Below are 12,035 nucleotides of genomic sequence, written 5' to 3' on the forward strand. Positions count from 1 at the left end.
GATACACGGATGTTTTAAAGTGTCCAGAGCGGTAGGAAAATCGTCAAGGCTGTCATTTTTTGTGCGCAATATTTTTATGATTGAACTAGAGCCTAGACAGAATTTTGCTTGTTTGCTCACTGCCTGGCCTTCATTCAGAATCTGAAGTAGACGCATAGAAATAGCGGAGAGCTGGACGTACCGTCAATAAATATTTCCGGAAAAAATCGCAGTAAACAGTGTTTTACGAAATCGAAACAGTTTCTTGATTGATAAAATAATTTTATTTCATCATTTCAGATTCGTCTCGGTAGAACCTCATCATTATTTCTGTTGCATGAAACGTAGGACATAAAACAGGATGTTAAAGGGAGCGCATTGAAACAACAAACTGAAACTGAGAATATACGACAGGGTGTCTAGGGAAGGAATCTCTGATTACAAAATTAAATATCTATAAAACTAAGATCGATAGACGAGTGCAACAGAATACATGTTTCTTTATGAAATCTGTAAGAATTTTATACAGAAGCTATACATATGATTCTAAATAATCGAAAAGCTGCTAACAGATGGCGCAGTACGCTGTACCATACAGTATCAACGTGCACAATTAAACTCGTCCTCTGCAAGCAATCTTTGTAGTTACATCACACTCTTTTCGAAATGCCCACTACTCGCAGCACAGAGATGGCGCAAACGAACAATGAAATTTGCTATCACATTCTGTAGTGTCTCAACGGAAATGCGTTCAGGTAACACACAGATTGCCGGTTCAAAGCCGTCGACCGTGATGGAATGGTTCTGGTAGTGTCTTTCAATGTGCCCCACAAAAAGTATTAAAAGCAGTTATATCTGACGAATATGGTGGCCAATCCATCCCTGCGCCAGTAAATTTGCAATAATCCTACGTAATGACGCTATTCTCAAAGTATTCATCAAGAAAGTGAAACAGCTTTACAGTGTGAAGTGGTTGGGCCCCATCTTGCATGAACCACTCGGTGCCTGGTGGATCCCCCAAAACTAGCTGTTTGGCGACAAACTGTTCCAAAATTGCGACGCAACGTGATCGTTTCTTGCATGAATAAAGACGCAACAATGCTTCCTCTGCATACCGTAGCCTAAACAGTAACGTTTGGAGAATACAGTGGTTTCGCTTCGCACAAATGGGGATTTTCAGAACCGCACAACAGCTTCCTTAGTTTCTTCACAAGTCCATTCAGATGGAAGTGTACTTCATCTGTGAACCAGATGCAGCCAATATCGAATCTTTCACTATCAATCTTTGTGAGCATCTGGTTCGCAAAGTCAGTCCTTTGTCGCGAAGCTCCTACAGGTGGCTTTTGATTTTGACTAGAAATTTGTGTGGGCTCTGTCTCAGTATTTTTTGTATGCTAGAACGTTTCTAACCAGCCTCTGCTGCATATACTTCTAATGGATTTCCGTGGATTTTGCTGAATAATTCTAGAAAATTTGACGATATTTCAGGAGTACCTGCAGTTTGCCTGGGCGCAACATTTCCCACTAAATTGTCAACCACGGTGCCTGTCCATTGGAATTTGATGAAAAGCTCCCGGATGATTTGCAATACTGACTCGTGTTTGAAAATTGCACATTGTTGACGTAGAACTGCGTTCTAACCTCTTGTATTCCAGTAACAGAAAAAGGCGTTGTTCAATGGAAAACACGATTTCAACCTCTTCCTTCGGCCCGCCGTGCGGGGTAGCCGTGCGTTCTAGGGCGCCTTACCACGGTTCGCGCGGTTCCCCCGTCGGAGGTTCGAGTCCTCCCTCGGGTATGGGTGTGTGTGCTGTCTTTAGCGTAAGTTAGTTTAATTAGTGTGTAAGCTCTGAGCTGCGGCGAACTCTTTACAGGCGCTAAATATTTCGATTACAGCGCCATCTGTTAGCGACTTTCCGAACTATTTCGAAAGTTCTGTATAATATTCTACAAGCTTTCACAATAACCATACAGTTTGTTGCAATTTCTTGCACTCCTCTACCGATATTAGTTACCGAGACATTTAATTTTGATATCAGGGACTCCTTCTCTGGACACCCTGTACTACAATCAGTACAAAGCATCTTGTAATTCCCCACTCCATATGAAACCGGTGAGTGCGCACTTGACGTAGGTGGTTCGACATTGTACAAGCAAAACAGTTTCATCAGTAGGAGGCGTTAGTGACAACAATGTTCCTGACATGAGGCATAATCGCTATTTGACAAATGCTTGTTAAAAGCTACATGTAATATAAGAAAACTGTTAAGTAAGGGATCAAATTCATACTAACAAACACTAAGCTGTATCACTGTAAAGCTGCTGGAATTTGAACAGTACACGAGGTGCGACTATAAAGTAATGATACTGATGAGAAAAAAAATGTTGCTTACCATTTTAGTCAAGTTTAGTGTTGTCTCGTTCAAAGTAGTGCCCTTCTGATGGCACACACTTTTTCCAGCGCTTCTGCCATTGATGGTAACATTTCTGGAACTCATCTTCTGGAATATCCTCCAAGACACTCGTCACAGCTTTTTGGACACCTTGTGTTGTTTGAAAATGGTGTCTCTTGACCGCCGTTTTGACTCTTAGAAATAGAAAAAAGTCGCACGGAGCGATGTCTAGTTAATTAGGTGGCTGTGGTAGTGCTGAAATTTGTTTTGAGGTTAAAAAAACAGTACCGACAGAGCAGTGTGGGATGGCGCATTATTGCGATGCAGGATCCAATTGTCAGCAATGTTGGCACGGACACGAAGAACTCTTTTACGAAGTCTTTCTAAAATTTCGTAGTAGTTATATTGGTTAACTGTTTGTCCAGGAGGCACCCACTCTTTATGAACAATACCCTTGGAATCAAAGAAACACACAAGCATGCATGGTCGTCCATGGCGTCTTCATCTTCAATATTCGTTCTGCCTGAACTAAGCGTTTTATGCCAACAAAAAACTCGAGCTCCTGACATAACCTTCTCTCCAAAAGCCTTCTGAAGCTTACTGTAAGTTGTCGTCGCGTTTTTACCCAATTTGACGCAAAAAGAAATGGCATAACGTTGCGCAATACTATGCAGTTCCATTTCCGTGACGAGAGACATAAACATGTGTTAACGTATTGCAGCACAACTCACGACTGAGCAGTTGCATCCATGTGCCGCTTGGACTAGAAGCAGCTTATAGACCAAGGTCAAAGATATTGTGCCTACGCTAGCCTGCAGGGTTGGCACATCTTGCAATGAAAATCGGTCTCATTACTTTACTGTCGCACTTCGTACATCGAAGTAGCCGAGTAGAAATTTTTCACCCAAAATGTAGTTTGTGGCAAAATCAGAAATAGATCAACGAGTATAAAACTTTAAAAAATGGAAGGAAGGGAGCAGGAATATTGATTATGGATACAAGGAAAACACTAACATTTATGGCCTAAGCAACATTTGTAACATTGAGATGAGTCATTAAATCACGCTACAAAACATCCAGATCATCAGTCGCCTGGGATTACAAATTTCTACCACCAGGGCGGTAGCTGCAGCGCTTCTAGCTATTGCACTTGAACATATGAACACAGCGCACATGGAAATATTCATTACATAAATGTCAACGAAACTGTTTAAAAGCAGTAGTACCTACGAGTCCAAATTATAGAGAGATGAAAAATTAACCACTGATAGAATGGCCTTGTGTAGCGCGACACGAAAAGAGAACCGTGTTTTTAGTAGACTCACTGCTCAACACACACTGAACCGCGGCGCGGTCGACCTTGCTTCAGTGGTTGTATTGGTTCGATATCTCTCGCTGAATTGAAGCCTTGATTACTAGAGGAACTCTGCAGCAGTTAATTTTAAAAGGCCGAGCACGGTGATGCCGAGCAGAAAGTGAGATACTTGCCCGAGGACCTCCTCACGGAGAGAAGAGGGGAGCTACCGTGCTAACTAGCCGCATCCCGTAGGCTGTGTTGTTGTGGCTTGCGTGGACGTACGTGCCTGTGTTGGGTTCTCCCAGGTTAAACAAAGTGCACAGTATTTCTGTGTATGTATAGTTGACGCGTGTTACCTTGACTCAGTTCCAAGCGTGAAATCTCGCTTTCGGCAAATGCACTTGCTGTTTGTTCCCTATTGAAGGTACCGCTCCAGATATAGCGTGTGGACCAAGTTAATTGTCGATAGGCCGGCCGGTGTGGTCGTGCGGTTCTGGGCGCTTCAGTCTGGAACCGCGAGACCGCTGCAGTCGCAGGTTCGACTCCTGCCTCGGGCATGGATGTGTGTGATGTCCTTAGGTTAGTTAGGTTTAAGTAGTTCTAAGTTCTAGGGGACTGATGACCACAGATGTTAAGTCCCATAGTGCTCAGAGCCATTAGAACCATTAATTGTCTACAGTTTGTGGAACGCCTCTGACTGTGGCTAATGCACGTGGGGATGGAATTACAGCACTAGTCATGAAGGACGCAGTGAAACTTTATTTGTTTGTATGCACCATCTTGCTCAAAATATACGTGTTAAAGTAAAACTATGTGAAGTTCACCATCACAGTTACGAGATACAGATTTAATGTCAGTGTTCGTATAGCAACGCGACCGAAGGCCTTTTTAAAGCGTCTACCACGACAACTGATTGGCCGGCCTCTGTGGCCGAGCGGATCTAGGCGCTTCAGTCCGGAACCACTCTGCTGCTACGGTCGCGGGTTCGAATCCCGCCTCGGGCATGGATGTGTGTGATGTCCTTAGGTTAGTTAGGTTTAAGCAGTTCTAAGTTCTAGGGGACTGATGACCTCAGATGTTAAGTCCCACAGTGGTTAGAGCCATTTTGAACAACTGATTTTGTTGAAAGAGTTATTACTATGTGCTGAAGTTGTATTACTAAAGTTGATATTAGGACAAACTGGAAGCGATAGAGATGGCCTGTGTACGTGATACGAGCCGGGCACGCAATTTACAGTTAACGCTCTCACACAAGCGACATTCGTTTGGAAACAAGGCGCCATATTTCCGCTTAATGTGGAAGGAATTGGCCTACTAGTCAATTCATTGCTTTTTTTTAAATTATTTAGATTTGTTAATAAATTGTGAATATCTCGATTTCTTTATTTTGTTTTAAAGTCTCGCCTAAACGATTATTAAAATTTATGAAATCATTGAAAGTTGAACTTCTGGACGTCTTCTTTTTTAATTTATTGTGAAGTATTGCTTATGGATTTTTTAAATCTCATGAAACCTTTGAATGTTGAAAATTTTGAATGTTTGGTGTTTTTTATTTTATTTTTTTTGTAAAATTTACTTAAAAATTATGGGTATTGTTTCATTGGAAAGTTTACTTAAACTCAGTTCTAAACTGTCATGGTTTAGTAATGAAAGTGAACGATCGTATTGCCTTAAAGTACCAGAGATTTCAGCAAAATTCTAATGGTTTAGTAATGAAAGTAACCGAACGCATTGCTTAAAGTAGTAAAGATTTCAGCAAGTTGTAATTTTGAAATTACCGGTTTCTAGTATTTTGTACAATAAATAAGTTATTTAAAAATAGTACTTAAACGTTTCTTGTCTAAGTGCGTCTCCTACACCACAAGCTTGGAACTGCCTGTCTGGTTTAAAATAACTAATATTTGTTAGATTAAAAACTTTGCTTGAAATTACGTTTTTAAAATTGCGGGATCACACACCTTCAGTTTCCCAGTAACCGGTACCCTACTTCCTCGACGTCAACGTAGATAGACCGTAAGCCAATGTACAATGCATATCGAAGGCTATATCGTACCAATATTCTGGATTTTTGGTTTTTTCTATTTGCATATTGAGAGAGGAAAAATTTACTGTACGTATTGCTCTCTGCGTGCCGTAGTCTCTTATTCTCAGCATTCCTAATCGAAATATACTATGGTGGCAACATAATGGTCGCATGTCCTTCGATAACAGAGTATCTAAATTTATCGAAACGGCTGTAAGCATACTGCAGTATTGATTCCTACTTCGCGACTGTATCGACAGCCACCTCTCTGAAGAGCGAGAGCGCGGTTGTCAGGAGTCGTGGTTCAGATTCCGTGTAGCGTGTCACGTGCATTGGCGACGTTGCGACCGCAAAACCTGAATTACGATATTTGATGACACTTTTAAGTATCTATCACGGAAGTCTGTAATGCGCAACATTGATATAGATGATTATTTGAGAAGTGGATATTCCGATTTCCTGTCTCGTGCCACGAGAACGCCAATCAACCGCCTTGCGACTGTTACGGGACAAATGACATGGACATAATGAAATCTTAGTGAACATTCTAAGTCAAAAAGAGTCATATAATCTGTCGGACTAAATCTCCAGAGAGTAGAAACGTTTCGTTCGAACATCGTACCGCTAACTCGCCAAACAACCTCGTCGAGAACTGCGATGCGTACGCCCGTGAAAATAATCGGTGGCGCCAGTAGAATGGATTAATATTAATTGCAAGAATATTCCCACATGTTCTATACTCCTGTGATCAGTTGCAGTAGCTTGAAGCGCTGCAGCTAGGGTCTTGGTGTTAGAAATTTGTAATTCCAATGACAAACGGCCTCAATGTTTTGCAATGTGACTGTAATGGTTCATGTGGCTCTAAGCACTATGGGACTTAACATCTCAGGTCATCAGTTCCCTAGACTTAGAACTACCTAAACCTAACTAACCCAAGGACATCACACACGTCCATGCCCGAGGCAGGATTCGAACCTGCGACCGTAGCAGCAGTGCCTGTAATGACTTATCTATATGATACAAATGTCATTGTTTTCCTCATTATCATAGTAAGCATCACTGCTCTCTTCGTTCCACATTTTTAAACTTTATATTTATTGATCTGTAGTAAACTCTCGATTTTTCTCGGGTGGATTATCCGCTTTGCGGATTATCAGAAGCTTAATTCTGTCACCTTTTCGCTGCTGAAAATTATCTTTAACCTTTGACTGGTCCCGGGTGAGTGATAATCTCACATTGCAACACAAGTGTAGTAAACATTGTGCTGCTCGGACATTGCATGCGCTGGACTGTATTTTATCTCAAAATAGTGCAAGGTAATTTGAAACTGCGTTTATACTTTATTGTTTGTAAGCACCGAAGTTTCACATACACAATGATGATTAAAGTAGAATTTATTATAAACATTCGTTAAGTGATTTTAATTATGGAATGACTGTGCCACCCCTCTAAACAACGTATCTTGAACAGCGAAGTTTACGTGTTTTATGATGCAAGCATCGAGTTGAGTAATTAAAACCTCGACAACAGGCTTCAATAAAATTCATCGGACGACGTGACAGAAGCGCCAATAAATGATCAAGTCATTCATTGGATTCTAATTATGGAAGAACTGTGCCACCGTTTACACAACGCATTTTGAACAGAGGATGTAGGCATGAATATCAGTGTGAACAGTCAGCCTATCTTTCGAGTTGATAGTACAACATATTTCAGTATCTAGCAGTGAAGTATTACAGAGAAATTACAGCAAAAATTCCTCAAAACAAATGTAACACCTGTAAATAATGTTGCACTAAATAAAATGATGTTATTTCCAACCACATAGAATGAAGTCAATATAACTGTTCAAAAACTAAAAAATAAAGTCAGTAGGCTTAGATGAAGTACCTATGTGTGTACTGAAACAATGCATAGGGATTATACAAGGCCCCTTAACAAATATATTAAATGAATCCTTCACATCAGGGACATTTCGAGAGCAGTTAAAACAGGCAAGAGTTGTACCTTTGCTTAGGAAAGGTAATGCAGAAGACATTGAAAATTACTAATTGTGAAAGACAGATTAATGAATTACGTGAATAAATACAATCTTTTGAGCGAATCACAGTTTGGTTTGCGAAGTGGCAAGAATACGGAGTCAGCCATAGTAAAATTCACAAAAGGTGTACTTGATGCTCTTGATAAAGATGAGTGCGTCACAGGCATATCTTTGGATATTTCTAAGGCGTTTGATACAGTCGACCACAAAATTCTATTAAATAAATTAGAAACATTACGAATAAGAGGGGTATATTGACTGGTTCTATCATACCTAGCAGATAGGGTACAAAGAGTAGGGATAACACATACTTCAAATAGATCTAAACATTTAGTAAAACACTTATCAGAACCAAAATACATTAATATGGGGTTCCGCAAGGTAGCACATTAGGACCAATACTATTCCTGATATACATCAATGACTTTCCCAGTAGTTTTACTCATGGTGAAAAAATTCTCTTCGCTGATGACAGCAATATTATAGTCACTGAGAAAACAAGAGAACTCGTTGCCGAGAAAGCAAATGAAACTCTCAAGGAAGTTTATAATTGGTCAATAAGCAATAAAGTGACATTGAACATAAAGAAAACTAATGAATTTCAGTTTGAAGAGTAAAGATGACAATGTTAAATTAAATGTAGATGGCACCTGTATAGACTGTGTAACAAATGCAAAATTTCTAGGAATGAATATTGATTCCCAGTTGAAGTGGTGTGAACACACAAAGGTACTTGCCATTAAAGAAATTGCAAAAATACACTTATTTAAAAGGGCAGCTAAAAATGCCTGTTACGCAATACATTTTGTACGTTGAAGGATTACTTAGATAAAACAGAGTAGGGGTTTCATAAAAAAATGTTAAACAAATAAATAATAATAATGATGATTATAAAACATCCGACATTCCACATAACACTTTCACTTTATGATTTTTTCATCCTTTTTTCCTTTCTAGAAATACCCTCAAGCTGTACATAGCACAATACTAACACCTCTTCCTCTTTCTAAGCTCAACATCTCACTCATTAGGTAGGGATGCTGAGCCAGTATTTCAGGATATCAAATCAGAAGTTGCGGTACAGAAAATAGCCCAGAGATCACCAGTGTCTGTGTAGGTGTGTGTGTGTGTGTGTGTGTGTGTGTGTGTGTCTGTGTGTGTGTGTGTGTGTGTGTGTGTGTGTGTGTGTGTGTGTGTGTGTGTGTACTTAGTGGAGTGTTATGAAACAATGTATGTATAGTGTATGTAGTGACTGATAGTGAGATATGATTGAACAGTTTTGATTTGTAAGAAAAAGTATTATAACTAGAAGTCTGTAAATATATGTGTATACAAATTAGTTTATTTTAAATTGGTCTAAGCTTGTAAATACTTTGACATGTCCTATATCCTTGTAAAAAGAGATCTATGGAGAAATAAAGCTACTACTACTAGTTATTCGTGACTCATTGGGTGAGCGTTTCCCAGCCTCCCACAGTAAAATATGAACTTCAGAGGATTCTGTCTTTAGATAGTAAATAGTGGAAGCAGCGAGAAAGGAACCGCCATGCGAAATACAGGTAAGTTGGATTTAGGAACGCGGTCGTAAAATATTTGATCTACGTGCGTATGTTTGGTGAGCTGTGCAGTAGGTGCATCGGTGAGACACCATTTTTTTTAACCCCCTGAGATCTTACAAAGATTTCACGAGAAGTACGTCGTGTTTCTTCCAAGCGTTCCCATTTGAGTTCCCAAAGCATTTCTATTTCACTTCTGTATAAGTTATATCGACCTGTTTGGCGCAGTTGATACACAGGTGATACGATGCGCGACGTGACACGTGACACAAAGCAAGAGGAACCCGTGTCACTGGAAGGCATAAAAACAATACTGAAAGCCCAGTTAACGGGTCTCTGAAAATTTTGACATATATCTCGACTATTTTGTTGCTTAAAATGATCTCTGGGATGTCTACTTTATTGTAATGTTCATACCATGTTCGCCAGAAATTCCGTTATCGAGTTAAATGGCGGTTTGTTGAAAAGTATCCCCGGAAACAATTCACAACGGAAAAAATAATGAACAGTTAATTTCAACTACGGCCTAACAGGCATTATGGAAATTATGAATGGGCTCGAACTTGAGATCGGACCAGCCTGTAACAACTTCTGCACAAAAGCGGACAAAAAGCGTGCCAGCGAGCAGAACTGCGCATGACAGAAGCGGCCAAGCGGCCCACGGGTCCAAAATAGAAAATTGAGGAGCACCTCCTTTTGGATCTGGAAGGATTGTTTATGATCCTTGGAAGTATTTTTGCATGATACAGGGATCGCCGATTAGATTAATGTTTAGCTTAACTACAAAAAATGTGACGCAGCACTTCAGACGCATTTTCCTCGAGACCATATTTTTCAAATTGGAGGGAAACATAACTTCAGGCTGGCACATATAATTTCGATCGGAATTTGAAGCCGGCATTCTAAATTAAATTATCTATCAGCGTATGTAGTCGTCTTAAGATATTCAAAATCACGTTTCCGGTGGACGCTTTTGTCTGTTTTGTGAGCGAAGGAAATGACATTTGTTTCAACACCTCACAATTTTCTTAGAAGTTAATGTTTTTCAGTTATCCTTTGTATGGAATGGAAATGAAGTCGCATGCTTCTTGACGGAGCGTAGGCGAACGATGCGGAAAACCCGCACCGCCGTACTAGGCAAGGTCGTAACGGTGGTTTGCCGTTGCCTTCCTCCGACCGTAATGGGGCTGAATGATGATGGTAAAGGAAACACAACAACAACAAAAATGGTTCAAATGGCTTTGAGCACTATGGGACATAACTTCTGAGGTCATCAGCCCACTAGAACTTAGAACTACTTAAACCTAACCAACCAAAATACATCACAAACATCCACGCCCGAGGCAGGATTCGAAACTGCGACCGTAGCGGTTCCAAACTGTAGGGCCTAGAACTGCTCGGCCACAAAAGCCGGCAAACACAACAACACTCAGTCATCTCGGGGGAGGTGAAAATCCCTGACCCCACCGGGAATCGAACCAAGGACCCCGTGCTCGGGAAGCGAGAACGCTACCGCGCGACTACGAGCTACGGAATGTCCTATGTATGGTGATAGAAAAAATATTGAAAACCACAAAGAAATTACTTTGTTACACATCCAAGTGGATAGCTTCGGGAATCCGCGCCGATGACGGATGTTATGGATTAGTGCAGTTATTACAGGGAGCATCCAGTGAGGACATAAAAATGATTTCTTAAAGGTAAAAATGGAAAGAACAAAACTACATTATCAGAAAAAAAACACGAAAATGCATTCAAAGAGGGCTAGCTCCTTAACTCGTTCACACTGTGAGGACAGAGATCCAGCACCAGTACGTATCTCTATCGCATTGTCCAACGCGACGGAGCTTTCTCGCCGCTGCATGTAAGTCGTACGATACATGAGAAGTGAAATTTCAAATCATCCGATTTGCTTAAAAAGCTGTTTTATTTTTATGAAGCAAAGCTACATCTGTCTTCGCAGTCAGTTTCTCGTTAAACTTTTGTTTTTAGGGTAAAAAAATAAAAACCACTGTTTATGGGATTCACTCGTGTCCTCGACGAGCACGCTTCCTCATTCGATTTTGGTGAACTCAATTCTAGAAACAGGTTTTTTCGCATCTTAGAGCCTCGTATCACAGCTTGATAGTGAACTTGTTTTCTTTTTGTTATCGTCCATGGTTAATGTGGTAGTTCAGCGTACACTATGTGATCAAAAGTATTCGGACACCTGGCTGGAAATGACTTGTAAGTTCGTGGTGCCTTTCATCGGTAATACTGGAATTCAGTATGGTGTTGGCCCACCCTTAGCCTTGATGACAACTTCTACTCTTGCAGGCATACGTTCAATCAGGTGCTGGAAGGTTTCTTGGGGAATGGCAGCCCATTCTTCACGGAGTGCTGCACTGAGAAGGGGTATCGATGTTGGTCGATGAGGCCTGGCACGAAGTCGGCGTTCCAAAACATCCCAGAGGTTAGGGCTCTGTGCAGGCCAGTCCGTTACAGGGATGTTATTGTCGTGTAACCACTCCGCCATAGGCCGTGCATCATGAGCAGGTGCTCGATCATGTTGAAACATGCAATCGCCAACCCCAAATTGCTCTTCAAGAGTGAGAAGCAAGAAGGTGCTTAAAACATCAGTGTAGGCTTGTTCTGTGGTACTACCACGCAAAATAACAAGGGGTGCAAGCCTCCTCCATGAAAAACACGCGTCACCATAACAGCAGGTCCTCCGAATTTTACTGTTGCCACTACACACGCTGGGAGA

Source organism: Schistocerca piceifrons, chromosome 6 (assembly GCF_021461385.2).
Source record: "Schistocerca piceifrons isolate TAMUIC-IGC-003096 chromosome 6, iqSchPice1.1, whole genome shotgun sequence".
Lineage (NCBI taxonomy): Eukaryota > Metazoa > Arthropoda > Insecta > Orthoptera > Acrididae > Schistocerca > Schistocerca piceifrons.